Source organism: Mirounga angustirostris, unplaced genomic scaffold (genome assembly GCF_029215605.1).
Source record: "Mirounga angustirostris isolate CCGP_5_RB_7025 unplaced genomic scaffold, mMirAng1.0.hap1 SCAF_11, whole genome shotgun sequence".
Taxonomy (NCBI): Eukaryota; Metazoa; Chordata; class Mammalia; order Carnivora; family Phocidae; genus Mirounga; species Mirounga angustirostris.
In genome coordinates this window covers 55,879,562-55,895,230 of record NW_026991719.1, presented here as the reverse complement: position 1 = coordinate 55,895,230, position 15,669 = coordinate 55,879,562, and the positions used below count along the sequence as shown (strand labels likewise).

The following is a 15,669-nucleotide window of genomic DNA, read 5'->3' as shown; positions in this document are numbered from 1 at the left end:
TAGGGACTTCCCACTTTCCAATCCCCAGGCCTCAGCTGATCAGCTGGAACAGCTCGCTAGCTGAGAGCACATGTCTAATTTGGCTGCTCACTGATTTGCACCCCCTTCTCCCTTCATCCTCCTGGGCCTGGTGCTGCCCTAGTGAGCTGAGCCTGGTAATGAACAGGAACCACTTCATGTGGAACAGCACAGGCCCACGGGCACTGGGTGGGCCCTTTGCCGGCGCCTCAGCTGACCCACCTCACGGTCAGGCCTTTGGCACTGAGGGACTCTGAAGGGAGGCCCTGCCTCTCAGGTTGACCTCCGTGGGGAGATCTAAAGCGGGAGATTGGGCGGCCACTCTCCAATCCTTCACTGATAAGTTTGGAAAGTGTGGGGTGGGCATGGAGGCCAGGGGGTGGGCAGAGAGCAGACTGCTGAGGCAGGCAAGAGGCAGGGTGTAAAGTCTCAACCCTCTGCTTGGAGACTAAGGAAACTGGGCAAGAAGATTCTAGTATGTGAGGGAAACAGAAGAAGGCTGAGCCCAGGACCTGAAGAAAAACTCAAGGCTACACTCCCCAAAGTGAACACTTACTGTGAGATGTTCTGTGGAAAAAGTCCTTTGAGGTCAAACTTCTTTGGGAAACACAGTAGACTGACACACACAAACACACAGCCCCATGAGCGATTTGCTTGTATGGCAGCTTCCTGGAGGTTCTGAGAAGTCCTGCAGTAAAACAAACAAAAAACTACTTACATTGGCTAAATTTGGCATTTCCCGTATTTATTTGACATTGAATCTTCTTTTATCATAATGTCTCTGACCCTTCCTAGGCACTCCTGCTTTCTGGGACACACATTCATATTCAAGACATTCTGTGGGCCATGCCTCTGTTAGGACAGTGGCCACCTCAGAGTAGCCAGGTTCTCTGGGTCCTGGAGGCCAAGCCTGCTGGGTCCCATCCTCCTGCCCCAGGGCCCAGGCTCCAGCTCAGCCCTGTGTCCCTTCCCAGCCTTCATTTCACATGAACCTTTTTTCTCAGGCTCTGTTTGTAGTCATGACAATTCATGTGTATGTGCACATGTTCATATGTGTATCTACGAATAGGTACATGAGGAGACACCGACGGCATGCCTATGAGTGTGGGCTAATTCTGGGAGCCTGAATGTCAAAGTTGTAGGGGGTGGGGAGAGAGAGAGAGAGAGGTTTTGATAGATTTTCTCTCCTGGTCCACTTCCTTGGGTAACTCTAACTTCTCCCACCATTCTAGCCACCAAGAAACATTCTAGAAGTCAGCTAGCGACAAAGTCCATGCTAGTCACACCATCTGCCAAGCTTATGGGCTCGTGCCTTTTAAGATTATGGAGAAAGGTCTCCAGAGTGCATAGCCCATACCCACTAAGGAAAGCATAGCAGAGAGGAGCAGAGGCTGAAATCTGGGCCCCACTGTTTGGGAGGATTCTAGAACCGGCCGCCAAGCCTCAAGGGTCCGTTGAGGACCAAGTGTCAGTTCCAGGAGGGCAGGGACTGTATGTGTCTTACGTCTGTGTTCCTAGTGCCTAACGCAAGGCCCGCCATGTGATCTGTGTGTGTGTGTGTGTGCTTGTGTAACAAATGTTTATTGAGCATTTACTATATAATACCAGGCATTGTCCTAAGAACTTCACATGTAATAACTTAGGGAATCCTCACAACCACCCTCTGGGGTAAGTACTATTATTATAATACCCATTTTACAGATGTCGACACTGAGGTACCAGGGAGTGAGTACCTCACCCCAGGTCACACAGCCAATAAACAGTACAGCCAGGGTTCGACCCTGGCGGTCTGACTAGAGCTCACTCTCTAAACCACTATTCCATACTCGGTGGTTCAACGAATAGTTAATTATTGAATGAATGTATGAAGGCGCGCACGAGTGAATGAATGAAAGAAGCACCCAGCGATGGTGGCCCACGCCCTTCGGGCAGCTTGATGTCCTGCCGGAAGTGGTGTAACACAGGGAGTGTGCCCTGCCAGCCACCCACACCAACGTCACCTCCGTCCTCCCTCCTTCCTTCCACCCAGGCTTTTGCCACATTTTCCTGTCCCCCTCCTCCCCCACTACTCCTCCCTGGCTCCTCCCCAGCCCACCAGCTCCTTGGGTCGCCCGCTTGCCAAAGTGCCTGTCTCCTCTGTCTTGCGTGTGTGCCTGCTTGTGTGTGCACCACAAGACCCACAAGCTGTAAAACAAAGCAGGGAGCTGCCTCACTCACGCGCCGCACCTTTGATGTCTCCTTCCTGGCAGCTGCGGGACACTGAGCCACCCTCCGCAGGCTTAGGTCCCGGAGGGCGGCTGCCAGTTGAGAAATTCCACACCCAGAAGGCCCAGGCCAACAGGAACATGGGTCGGTGGAAAGGCAGCAAGCAGGAGACCTGGTAGGGAGGGCCGGCCTGCTGGATGGACCTGGCCGTCTCACACTCAGCAGCCTCGCACCCGGGGGGCGGGCGGGTCTTTGGGGACTAGCTGCTAACATGATTCATAAATAATAACACCCGCCCCTCACATTAGTATAGCAGTCAAGGGGTGACCAAGTACTTTTGCACCCGTTTGCCTAATCATTCTGCGCTATGGCATAGTTGGTAAAAGCTTTGGGGTCATGATGCCTGGGTTTGAATCCTGCTCCTGCTGCTGGGACATAGGGAAGGTCACCCATACCCTCAGAAGCTCAGTGTCTGCATCTTTAAAAGGAGGATAAGAATAACAATGCCTGGGGGCGCCTGGGTGGCTCAGTTGATTAAGCATCTGCCTTCGGCTCAGGTCATGATCCCAGGGTCCTGGGATCCAGCCCTGCATCCATCGGGCTCCCTGCTCAGCGGGAAGCCTGCTCCTCCCCCCAGCTCGTGCTCTCTCTCTCTAATAAATAAATTAATTAATTAAAAAAAAAGAATAACAATACCTGGGGGTGCATGGGTGGCTCGGTTGGTTAAGCAACCGTCTGCCTTCAGCTCAGGTCATGATCCCCCGGGTCCTGGGATCGAGTCCCGCCGGAGTCAGGCTCCCTGCTCGGTGGGGAGCCTGCTTCTCCCTCTCCCCGCCCCCTACTTGAGCACGAGCATGCGCTCTCTGTCAGCTAAATAAAATCTAAAGATTTTATTTATTTAGTTGACTGAGAGAGACACAGCGAGAGAGGGAACACATGCAGGGGGAGTGGGAGAGGGAGAAGCAGGCTTCCCGCTGAGGGGGCAGCCCGATGCGGGGCTCAATCCCGGGACCCTGGGATCATCACCTGAGCCGAAGGCAGACGCTTAACGACTGAGCCACCCAGGCGCCCCTAAATAAATAAAATCTTAAAAAATAATAAAAAAAAGAATAACGATGGCTGGCTCATAGTGCTGCCGTGGGAGTAAATGAGCCAGTCTGTGTATCATACTCAGAGTGGTGGCTGCCATGCAGACATATACCATTTATTGAATTTGTACTGCGTGCTAGACATCATGCTAAGTTCTTTTATTCACACATGGAATTTTCAACAAATTCCACGAATTAGAAGAGGAAGCCGAAGCTTAAGAAGGAGAAGTGACCTGCCCGGAGTCATAGAAGAAGCAGTCAAGTTGGGATTTGAACCCAGGTGTGCCTGTCACCACGGCCCATGCTCCTCGGGAGAACTGAAATTGAAAATATGGCATGTGTCTGTGTTTGGGGCTAGTTCAGCTCCAAACCTTTTCAGAACTTGTCCTGTGTGGCCTTTGTCTCCCGGATGCGATAGACCCAGACATCTCCCATCCCCTCGAGCTCCCTGAGCGGGAGCTTCCTGTCTTTTGCTGTCTTGCCCAAATGGCACGGAGGGGAGGGTGTTCTTCAAGGACAAAGGGTGGGGGACTGTTTGAAGCTGGGCTCTGAGCCGAGGGACCCTGTCCCATGTGTCCCTGGAATACAAGTGCCCAGGCCAGCCTGAGCCAGGCATACCTGCCTGCCTGCAGATACTGGTTACGTCTGGTCCGTGTCACCACTGGCCAGGTCTCCTTTGTGCCACAGGTGCTTTTCCCATGACACGTGTTGGCACCTGATCCCCAGGGGGTGGGCCCCTACTCTCCATTCCTGGCTTAAGGACCAGGTGCCCTTGACTAGTATCACAGAGGCTGGGGAGCTGGTCTTAAAGGGGAAGGCTATGGAAACCAGGGGAAGAGGAAGAAGCAAAGGGGGCTCCTTGGCCCCCTAACCGTTGTTCCCATGACCCCAGCTCCTCCTCCTCCCTGCACCTCTCGGCCTCCACCAACCATACCCAGAGCCGGCCATCACCTCTGAGCTCCTTTGTCCCCCAAGGGTGCTGAGAGCAGGAGCCCCTGTGCTGGCGCTCCCTGAGGTCCGTCCACAGGCTGCGCCACGATTTTCAGCCTTCTGGCCGGAGACCTTCTCAAAGGAGGAGGACACACCGAGTGAGCCCTAACTCTGCACTGGGGGGCAGGACATGGTGGGGGGGTCTTTGGTTTCCCTGATTTAATCCTCACGGCCCTGCAAGGCAGGTATTCGTATCAACATGTTACGGACGAAACAGCTGAGGTTCAGAGAGGCAAGTGACTCACTGAGGGTCCCACGGACAGTAAGTGGTGGAACCGGTGTTGGACTCAGGACTGGCTCCCAAGCAGACGGGCACGTCCACAGCACACTGGTTCTTGGTGGGATGGGGAACCCGGCCAACTTCGGCTCCGCAGGGCTTGAGGAATGAGGCACGCTGGACTTTAGGATTTGTCTGGGAGGTGAGGTTTCATTCCCGTGTGTGTGCACTTAAAAAAAAAAAAAAAGATGACTCATTTCCATGAAAGTCTTCCCTGTCTTCCCTGCCTCCTTCGACAGAGCATAATCGAGCTCGTTCTAAAGCTTCAGGGACATCATCATTAAGCCCCCATCATTATTAGCACTGGGCCGTTGTGATCTCCTCAGGCCTGTTTTCCCTGCAAGAAATGGCCCCAGTTTGTTTGCGATCTTTGAGCTCTCGTACCTGGTTGGGGTTGTTTTGTATTTTACTGGTTTTGCTGCCTACTCCCCTGCTGTCAGGCCATCAGCTCTCACTTCTTGACACTTTTAGTGTGCCTGCTTCCAGCCACCCCTCTGCCCTCCTTTTGATTTACTGCTTCTAATTTGCTGTGGCCTTGGGAACCAGATAACCAAGCTTGTTAGAGTAAACAGGAGGGGAAACGCTACAGAGGGTCCTCCTGCAGGTAGCCGGCCTGAGCTTTAGCGTGGACAGCCAAGGGCCCAAGGAGCAGCCACCAGTGCTCCGTCCTAAAGCCTGTGGCCCCCACATCCATACTGTCCGGGGCCTCTTTATCCTGACTTGTAACAAGGGGGACCTCTGGACCGGGGTGAGTTTGAGTCCAGCCCTTACTTAGCCCTAAACTGACTGGTCTCCCCGACCCTCTCCCTGGCCACACCATTGAGGAGTCTTGCTGAGCAGCAGAGTTATGGGATGGAGCGCCACCCTTGCCTAGAGGTAGAAGAATGGGCAGGAGGGCCTCTGGAGACCTCCAGTATTCCTCCCTTTCCTGCCCTGTCTCCCAGAGGCCCTGCAGAGAATTCGGGGCTGAGGAAGCTCCCACTCTCCACCTTGTCCCCAGTCCTGCCCGACAGCAGGAGGCCTCATTCCAGTGCTCATCACAGCCTGGAGGCCTCATTCCAGCGCTCATCACAGCCTGGAGGCCCACTGGAGGCCTCGGAGCCTGGGTCAGCTGGGCCCATCTCTGCTTACATCCAGGCCTAGTCCTTCAGGCTCTTACGGTTGTCCTCCCCCAAGCCCCCCAGCTCTGGCAGGAAATGGGCTGAGCTGAGCTGGCCTGGCTTGCCACCTCAGCAGTCCAAGGGCTTGCTTCTCCCCCGGCCTGGGGGAGGGAGGCGCCACTGAGGGGGAAGCCTCGAGGCAGATTTAGGACTTGGGTGGAGTTTGAAGCCCCCAAAAGCCATTTTTCAACCTGAAAACTGAACCAAGCTGGTCTGGAATTGTGGCTGGAGGATAAATGTGGACCCCATGGTGTCATTTTATGGTCAATTTTCAGAGTGTAACTGCACTTTAAGCACTAACGCTGAGTAGCAGGAAAAAACTTCTTAACCGTAAGATCTATTAAGAGTGCAGAGCTGGCTCCCAGGGGCGAGGTGGGAATGCATAGACGTGAATCATTGGAAACAGGTCTAGCCCAGGCACTAGGGAATAGCCCAGCCCAAGCTGGGCTGCAGAGAGGGAGGGGGCGGGCAGGACTGGAAGGACGAGAGGGTGCCTCCAGCTCCTTGGGCCCTGACCGCAGTGGCGGCCTCTAGTCTCCTTTCCCCAGGGGGCTGAGTCCCGAACCCCACCCTCTCCGGGGTTGGCCACTCCAAGCAGGACCTGGGAAAAGAGCACCTGGGGTAGCAGCCGGCCTGGAGGGCCGTGGCAAGGCGGGAGGGCCAGGGCTGCTGAGCTGGACAGGACTGATGCCTCTGTCTCTCTGGTTGTCTTGTTCCACGTCAGTCACCAGCCTAAGCAAGCTTCTCAGCCAGACATGGCCAGGCCCCAGGGGAAATGGGACGAGAGGCCAGGGAAAGTCTAGGTTATTTGGGGTTAAATGCCTACAGGGGGAAGCAGAGTCTGAGAAGGCTGGGGGAGGGGGAAGGGTCCCGAGATGGAGGCTGGGGATGGCAGGTGGCAGATGGAAGGGGAAGCTGGGGACAAAGTGATCGACGAGGTTCCTTCCAGCTGGAAAAATCTCTGGCTCCAAGGGATGCGGGAGTGAGGAGGCAAACTGAGTGCTAGACAGGACCTCCAACCAACCGGAGGTGAGTCTCCTCATCTCAGGTCTCAGGACCATGGTCCGCCCGTTGAAACACCTGTCAAGAGCCCATCTTTTGCGAAGATGCAGGGCTCGGGCTGGCGGGCACGGGCACTGGAGGACACCCATCAGGGGAAGGACAAAAAGCGAGGCTCAGGCTTGGCAGTGAAGAAATCTCAGCTGAACCACGATTTGCTGTGTGATCTTAGGCAAGTCTCTTTCCCCCTCTGTGAGGAAATGTACTCTTTTGTAGCCCAGTATGTGGCAGGAGGGCCAGGACTGGAATTTGAACCTGATCAAATCCTTTGACCCTCAGAGTATAAGTTTCTTGCCAGGTAGAACATTTCAGGATTTCTTGGTCTGGTGTGCTCTGGGACAGGATTTCCTGGGGGTTGAAAATAGAAATAGAGAGAAAGAAGCACACACACACACACACACACAAACATACTCACTCACTCACTCACTCACTCACTAGGTGCCAGGGAATATTGTAAGAGCTTTTTACAAATAATAATTCACTTAATTTTCACAACAGCTCTGCAAGGTGAATACTAATGTCTCCATTTTACAGATGAGGAAACTGAGGCACAGAGAAATTAGCAGGCAGACTCAAGCACCAAACCGACTCTAAAACCAAAGACACTTGCTCAGCCTCCTTTCTGGTTCCTTTCTCTAGATGGGTGACCCCGCCTCCCTCACCCCCTTCCAGGGCTTCCTTCTCTCTCACGGCTTTCACACACCGGGCTGGGTGAGGGCTCCCCTGCCTGAGCCAGCTGGCCTCCTTGAGGTGCCCTTCACCTCCCTGTACTCCCTCCATTCCCTCCCCTCCTCTCTCGGGGAGCTGAGCCAGGCTCAGGTTTCTCCATTTCCAGGCTAAGGTTCCTGCCTTGGGCTGGGCTCACTGACGAGATCTTGCTTACCTTGCACTTTCCATCCACCCTGGGGCTCTGGGTTCTGAATGGACATACGAAGAGTACCGCATGGACTGACGAAAGCCTGGCCTCTTGCCCTTGGCCCCTTGTTCGAGAGAAGGCACCCCCCAGTGCCACTGAGCAGGCCTGACTAGGCCCCCATGGGTCTCTCTGAGCGGATCTGGGGCAGAAACTTTGCCGAGGGCCCTGGAAGAATTAAGGCTGAGGGCTAGGTAAAATGTCCTTCCGGTTGTCCATGCAAACTGCCTCTCAGAATCATAATGCAGTACTAACTCTGCCTAGCATCAGACTCGTTTCCTCTTCAAGCTCTGTCTTTAGGAATCATAGCATTGCATTGTTATGATTAGATAGGCTCTTAGGAATCACTGGGGTCGAGACCTTTTGGTTCTAGATGGGAAGCCTGAAGCCCAGAAAGAGCAAGGATGTACTCAAAATTGCACAGGAAGACAGCCAGGAAAGCAAAGGGTCACTTAGGGTTCCTGAATCTTCCAGGTGACTGCCTTTTCCAGCTCAGCTCCCTGCCAGGCTTCTGGGGTCAGCTGTGTGCTACCCTCTTTGGGGTGGCCCTGCTTGCATCCCCACCCCTCACCATGCCCAAGATGACCCCCTCTACGCACATGCACCCTGCCCTAGAGACGCAGGCCCTTGGGAGTGAAGTGGGAGGCACCCAGAAGCCCAGATGAAAGGCAGAGAGCAGGATGGCAGGGACTAAAACTGTGCCACTGGGGTGGGAGGGGCATTCTGAGGCATGAGTATGCCCTGGTTTTTTCCTGCCTTTGGGTCTTACGAACCCTTGTGAGCTCCGCTTGAAAAAAAAAGAGAGGTTCACTGTGTTGGTCTCTACCGATGCTTGAAGGTCTTGGAGGTCTCCAGCAAAGTCACTGACCCAGCCCCTGCATTCTTCGTCACACCTGTCTCCTTCACCAGTGCCGAGTCCCATCTGGCGCCCCCTCCCTCCTGATTTTCCAGACCGCCCGGGGCCAGCCAGGCGAGCTGAGCACTATGGCCACAAGGGGGCACTAGCGCTCCATGGCCATGGTGGGTTCCGAGGCACGCTTTCTCGGGGCTTGGGGTGGGGGCAGCAGGAGTTTGTGTTGGGCTCCCCCACTCCCGGCACCCTCCCATTTCCTCTTGGAAGTCTCTCTAATCCTCTTATGCCGAGGGTCACATCCCCAGGCCCAGCGACGAGGTGTTTCATTTCAATTGGCCCCCACTGCCCCTAGGGGAGCTCCATGAAACGTGGGGAGGGGAGACCCCTTGGCCACAGCCCTCTTCCCTGCCCCTCCGCAGGCCCAGTTTCCTTGTTGCTCTCTTCAGCTTTCCTCTTTTTGCGGTGTCTCTCTCCTACCTGCTCACCCTCCATTCCTTTCCGGGCCTGACTTCTTGCTTCTCATAGCCCTTGGTCCAGATCTCCTCTTCTGAGCTCTGTCCTTACCAACTTTCACTCCCTCCTTCTCCTCACCCCGGCCCTCTTCTCTCTCTTCCCTCCTCCCCTGGCCTCCCCTCTCCCTTCTCCTCTGCTCCCTCTCTCCTCTCCCTTCTGCCCTTGCTCCCCAGTGGCCCCTCAGGCTGGACCGGTGGAGTGGGCCTTGGCCAGGCTGAGACAGGGAGTCAGGTAGGGCATGTCAGTCGCTGCTGGAATCTGGGAGTGGAGGAGGCTCTGGGTCAGAAACTCTCTTCAGTTCACTTAGCAAATGCAGCCTCTGGGAGTGGGGCGGCTGGGGGGTGGGGCAGATTTAGAATCCAGAGACTGGGGCCTGCTCTCAGCTGTGGCCTCGACTGGCTGTGTGACCTTTCCCATTTGCTCCCTGGGCTTCAGTTTGCCCCCCGAAGACAATGCGTGCTAGATCTCTGAGGACTCTCCCAGCTTGCGTTTTGTTTATTTTTTTTTTTTTCCAGCAGTGACTCTCAATCCCAGGAGGCCTTGAGCACTGCTTCTTCCACATCCGCCTTCCCAGATTTGTCCTCATCATTCCCCTTTAGAACGTTAGCGACCCTTGGTGTGACGGACAGGACCCGGCCAGTGTCTGTGTGCTAGGGTTGGACATGGGCCATGATGTCAGCATGCTAAGGAATCTGTCTGGCGTATTTGCTCACTGCCTTTGGGGGCCCCGGGTAGCTCTTGGGGCAGATAACTGTAGAATGTCCGTGCCGGAAGAGGCCTGGGGTGAGAGGTAAGTCAAACATCGGTTATGGACCCCACATAGGACCCACACCCCCCTGATCTCTACCCCCGAGATACAAACCTAAGGCCCATGGCCTGCCTTCTATGTCTCAGCTTTCAGAAGAATCCAACCCCTGCCTGTGGTATAAATAAAGAAGCCAAGATCCAAAGAGGGGCAAAGACTTGCCCAGGTACATGCAGGAAGGTGGTAGCAAGCTGAGGCTGGGCCCCGAGGCTCCCACATTCAGGGGCTCTGAGGATGTGGGTGAGGCCATGCACTGGGGAGCTGAAGTGAAGGGGGAGATGCGTGTCCTCACCCACATGCATAGCAGAGCTGGGGCCGGGGTTTGAGGCGGGAGTGGGTAAGGCTGCTTGGCTGCTCCTACCTCTTGTGATGGGCACACACTCATCCTAGGAGTAAGGCAGACCTGGGATGCCTGGCAGTCCCTACCACAGCTGGAGGGTAGCACCTCCATCGGACAATGTGATTTATCACACTCTCCCTCTCTCTCCTCAGCTCCCAACCTTCTTGCCGACCCCAGAGAGGGCCCAGCCTGACTTAGAGGCAATTCACCTGTTTTTGATTTGAGACTCAGGTGGACTTTTCTTTCTTCTCATCAAAGAAGTGGTGAGGGGAAGGCAGGGCCCCATCCATCACCCCAGCCTCTCAGCAGCCTTGGGGAGGGGGAGCGGAGGGGGAAGGGAAAGGCCCAGGGATCTTGCGATCTCCTTAATTCCCAATGGGAGCCTCCCAGACAGGCAGGCAGGGCATCACTGGCCCAGACGTTTAGATCGTGGCCACAGATGCTCAGGAGAGACCGCCTAGAGTTTCCTCCATTGGTACTCCGGATCTCTGGAGGTCCTGCAGCCAAGTTTTCTTTTCCATCCCCTGCTTCCTGGGTGATGGGGGTGGTGTCTGGAAGAGGTTTGGGCCCCAAACCAAAGCAGATCAAAGATTTAGCCCCCGGGGAAAGAGGGAGAGGGTAGAAATTTCACTTGGTTCTTATCACCCACTCGGTGCCCGGCCTTGTTCAACCTGTGATCCGTGCCATTTGACCCTCCCAGTGCCGTCCCATCCTCCTGATCAGGAAACTGAGGCTCAGAGAAGCAACGTGATGGATCCAAGGTCAGATCACAAGGGAGTCAGTAATGGGGGCCAGAGTCCAGGTCAGGGCTGTTTGGCTCCACAGAGAAGGCAGAGGAGGGAGGTGAGGTGTCTGCATGCTGGCCCAGCCAGGAAAGTAGAATGAGATGTCGCACCAGCGCTGACCTCACCCCCGGTAGGTGTGCACTGCAGCTCGGGGCCACTGCTAACCCGCGTAGGGTCTTTGTGCAACTAGAAAAAGGCACCCCTTCTCCTGGGAGTGGCCCAGCCCCAGGGCAGGGCACGTGGCCCAGGGCAAGGAGCAGGGCTGACTTTCCGTCCCCACTGTTCACCTGGGCCAGGCCCCCTTGAGCAGGGCTCAGGCGCGCAGTCATCCAACTGTGGCCTTGCTCGGGCTGTCCCTTCTTTAGAGTGGGCTGAGCAAATCTCGGTCTGAGAGGGCAAGTGAGGGGCCCGGTAGGCTTGGCCACAGCACACCATGCTGCGCGATCTTCTTCCTCCTTGTCCCCCTTCCCCCTGAATGTTATCATCACTGTCATCACTACCATCTTCCCAGGCATCCTCATGATACTACAATTACTAATAACAGGGGCTCCATTGCCGCTCAATCTGTTTGGAATTCTTTCCCTGAAGCCACCCATTTTCTCCCTGCTGGACTCTTTCCTCTTCATTACACCCTTCTAGGTTTCCAGCTCACAGAAGCCCATTCCTCAGGGAAATGTGAGTGTGTGTGTGTGGGGGGGGGACCTGACCAGGCAGGTCATGGGCCCCGGGTGGCCTGGAAAGACCCGAGAGAGATAGGGGAGCAGGGCTGCTGCATGGGTTCAGGTATGCTGGCTTAGCTGCTGTGTGGTCTTGGGAAAGCTGCTCATCACTCTGGTTTAATCCATGTAAAGCATACAGTGGGGGCTCATTAAGTATCAGGACACCATTCGAAATTCTGGGGTGCAGTGGCCATAATATGGACAAGGTCCCCGCCTGCATGGAAGAGCCAATAAATGTTGGTTCCTTTCTATCTTCCTATTGTTCTCCCCTGTGAGGGGGATAAAAAAGTGTGTCGGGCAGAGCAAGCTAAAAACCATCCTTTGTTTCTTCCCCTCCAAGAACCAGCCCTCAAATATTACACAAATATTCACACATGCAGTGAAGATCCATTGAGAACTTTGTGTAGCTCTCTGCTAGATTCGAGGCTGTAGAGATGAATATGACTCAGCAGCCTTCATTCACTACAAGTGCTCAGTCTATGAGAGGGAGAGAGAGAGAGGGAGAGAGAGAGCGCACGTGGTGGTTTTTCTGAGGGCCAGGAGGGAAGACTTCTTAGAGCAGGTAGCCGTGTGTTCTGAGTTATGCTGAGGACATTCCAGACAGAAGGAAGAGAAGGAAGAACACGAGCAAGAGCATGGAGGTGCAAGAGAATGACCGTTAGTCCAGCGTGGCTGGGGCATCAGCGGGTATGGGGGTATGCTTCGACTCTTCTCCCTAAAGCACGATTTACAGGGCACGTCCCCTTAGCCAGGGGCTGTGCTTGGCACTCTCCACGTGTCCTCTTACCACAGGGACAGGGATGCTTACCTGCATTTCACGCATGAGGAAACAGACTCAGAGTGCTGAAGGGACATGCTCAGGGCCACCCACCTCGCAAATGGCAGAAGTGAGGTAGCCCCCCAGTCTGTCCATGTCTCTCAGCACTTCTCTGCTGGCTGTATGCAGCAAATCAGCCTGATACCGATTTGCTCCAGATAGCTCTGTGCGTGTTGGGGGGTGGGGCGGGACAGGTGCCGAGGAGGGGGACGCTTGAGGGTCGGGGCACACCTCAATAAGCCCATGCTCCCTGACCCGCTGCAGGGACATTTGGGCAAAAGGAAGTAGCAAGGGCTACTTTATCCTGTCTCTCCTCACCCGGGGAACTCACCAGAAGGAAGGCTGAGCCTCTCTCACCAGCCACTCACCACCCCCCCGACACACACATACACCCGGCAAGCGTGAGCGCACGCGTGCGCGCGCACACACACACACACACACCGCCATCCTCCCCTGCTCCTAAAAATATCAAACCAGCGGAGCTGCAAGGGAAATGAATGTTTGGCAGCCGAGCAAGTGGCCTAGGAGTGGTGTCAGGCTCCGTAAATATTTACCCGCTGGATTAGAGCAGAAGTTGGAAACATTAGGCAGCTGAAAATGACTGTTTTAATAGCATGGCTGATAAATCCAAACTTGGGGGGTTTGTTTGGAAGTCTCAGCTTCTGGGAATTTCAGCACGTAAACTATGGTCCTGGGGAGGGGCCGGGACCAGAACAGAGGGGTTCGAGGGTGTGCTGGTGGGCAGGTCTGCCTGGAGGAGAGGTCGGCCAGGCCACAGAAGGCCCCGCGCCTTAGGCTACAGCCGTCTGGAAGGTGCAGCATTAATTCATCTCCTCGTTCATTCATCCATTCATTAGACTCGGTCAAAGGGAGGAATGAGAAGCAAACATTTATTGGATAGCAACCATGTGCCAAGAGGGAGGGGAGGCTTGGCCTTTTAGTCCCACATTTAATATTTACTGTAACCCTGAGTGGTAGTAAGTACTATTTTCATCCTATAAAAGCTAAGGAAAAGCAGGTTTCAGAGTGGGAGGGTACCTTGCCCAAGGACACCAGCTGGGAAGAACCAAAATGGGGCTTTAGGCCAGGGTGTCTCTGACTCCAAAGCCATGTTCTTCTTACCATGTGAGATGTGAAGTAGACACTCAATACATTCCTAAGAAACTGAGGGGCTGGGAAATACAAAAATGAGTCCGACATAGCTTCACCCTCAGAGGGCTCCCCGTCTAGAAGGGATTGAAGGTGCATATCCAGACGATTACAATTCCAGGGAGAGAGTGGCTTGCATCTTTTTTTTTTTTTTTTAAGATTTTATTTATTTGACAGAGAGACACAGCAAGAGAGGGAACACAAGCAAGGGGGAGTGGGAGAGGGAGAAGCAGGCTTCCCGCGGAGCAGGGAGCCCGATGTGGGGCTCGATCCCAGGACCCTGGGATCGTGACCTGAGCTGAAGGCAGATGCTTAACGACTGAGCCACCCAAGCGCCCCGAGTGGCTCGCATCTTAAGAGAGGGTCAGATAACGTGCTGTTGGGGGTCTGAGGAGGGAAGTTTCTTTCAGCTTAGGGGGCAGAGGAGAGGGAAGTGTCATGGTGAGGAGGACCAGGACAGCTCCCTCTAGGAAGTGGCGGTTAGGCAGGGCCCTCACTGGTGGGTAGGATTTGCATAGCTGAAAGTAAGAAGAGTGGGTGCTCCAGGCAGTGGGAGCAGCTTGAGTGAAGGCATGGAGGAGGAATATTGAGTTTGGTTGAACCATAGAGTATATAAAGACAAGGAGTGGGAAATTAGTTCCAGAAGGTAGATGGGAGCTGGAGTGTGAAGGACTTCGTGCTACCAAACTGTAACCCTTCAGAGCTGAGGGAAGCAACGGTCCCAGCCCTCAGACCACAGCTGGACTCTCCACTTTTGCCTTCTGCCTTTAGGAAAAAGCAAAGAGAACAGTTCCCCCATAACAGCATCCAGTTCAGCTCATCCCCTGGTGAGACAAAGCCCTTGAGCGTCACCCCACTCAGGTGTGTGAGCAGTTGCACTCCCCTTCCACACAGCTTGCCTTGTGGCCACTTCCAACTCAAGCCAGCCCCCCCACCCCATTCCATCCTGAGGCCAAGAGTCCAGCTCCCCACCACTAGTGGTGAGGACTGGGTGGCCCTGAGAGGGCCACAAACTCAGTTGGTGACAGGACAGTAAAGCTGGTTCAGGTGTGTGGACACTCTGGGATCTGAGGAGAAAAGAGCACCGTGGGAAAGGCCATGATGGGCAGCTGGGCCCCCTGAACACGGGCAAGGGGACAGGGGCAGGTAGGGAGAAGAAAGCACGGCTTAGGTACCAATAGGTCTGGATATGAATCCTGCGTCTGATGTGTGACCTTGGGAAAGTCACTTTACTTTTCCGAACCTCGGTTTCTGTCACACGGAAAGCTCATTTGTTACCCAGGGGTCGTGACACCTACCTGGAGGCATTACTCGAGGATTCAATGAGATGCTGCAGGGAAAGCACCCGGCATGCTGCTTGACACATTGTAAGCACTCAGCAAATGTCAACCACATCGTCACAAATAAGTGAACACTTGTGTGCCTCAACGAGAAAGGATTTGATATATAGAGGGAAACTTCCAGAGGGCTTAGAATGGGGAACTGCGGCCCCGCTGAGACAAGAGAAGGATCCCAAGAGCCTGCAGGTTTCCTTGTCCTGTCTAAACTGTCAATTTCACAATTCAGTGGGGAAAAAAAAATCAATTTTAGGTTTGGGGAATTGGGGTGTCAGGACTTCTAGTTTCTGCCTCAGGGTCCCCAGATCAGGCCCAGCCTGTGTTCTCACTCCAGTCCTCCCCCTCTACCTTTTCCCAGGTCCTTTGGCTGTCCTGCCAAATGGGAATAAACAGGCCTGCACTACATTCTGTGGGGTGGGAGAGACCGAGGGAATGTCAACAAAGAGGAGGTGACAGGCAGGGCTGTGTGCAGGGAGCAGGGGGAGGGGGCCCCAGCCAGCCCAGGGAAAGGTGTGACTGAAATGGAAGAAGCTGTTCCTTGGGGGTCTGTCCTCCCCAGTCCCTAGCAAGAATGGGGGGAGGGAGGGGAAGCAGCCCCAGAGGAGCTTGAGGCCATCCCCAAATTTGGTAATTTGGCCTCT

The 15,669-nt window shown here is 54.6% G+C and overlaps 1 long non-coding RNA gene across 1 annotated transcript in view; it reads right to left on the bottom strand.

Moving 5' to 3' along the window:
- Positions 1-4,591, bottom strand: part of LOC123857876 (uncharacterized) — a 50,477-nt gene extending 45,886 nt beyond the window's left edge. Inside the window, exons 1-2 of the long non-coding RNA XR_006794008.1 lie at positions 4,547-4,591; positions 575-706 (exon numbers count right to left, since the gene is read on the bottom strand). This is a non-coding gene — a long non-coding RNA (uncharacterized LOC123857876). The remainder of the gene's footprint in view (positions 1-574; positions 707-4,546) is intronic.
- Between the last annotated feature and the right edge of the window lie 11,078 nt (positions 4,592-15,669).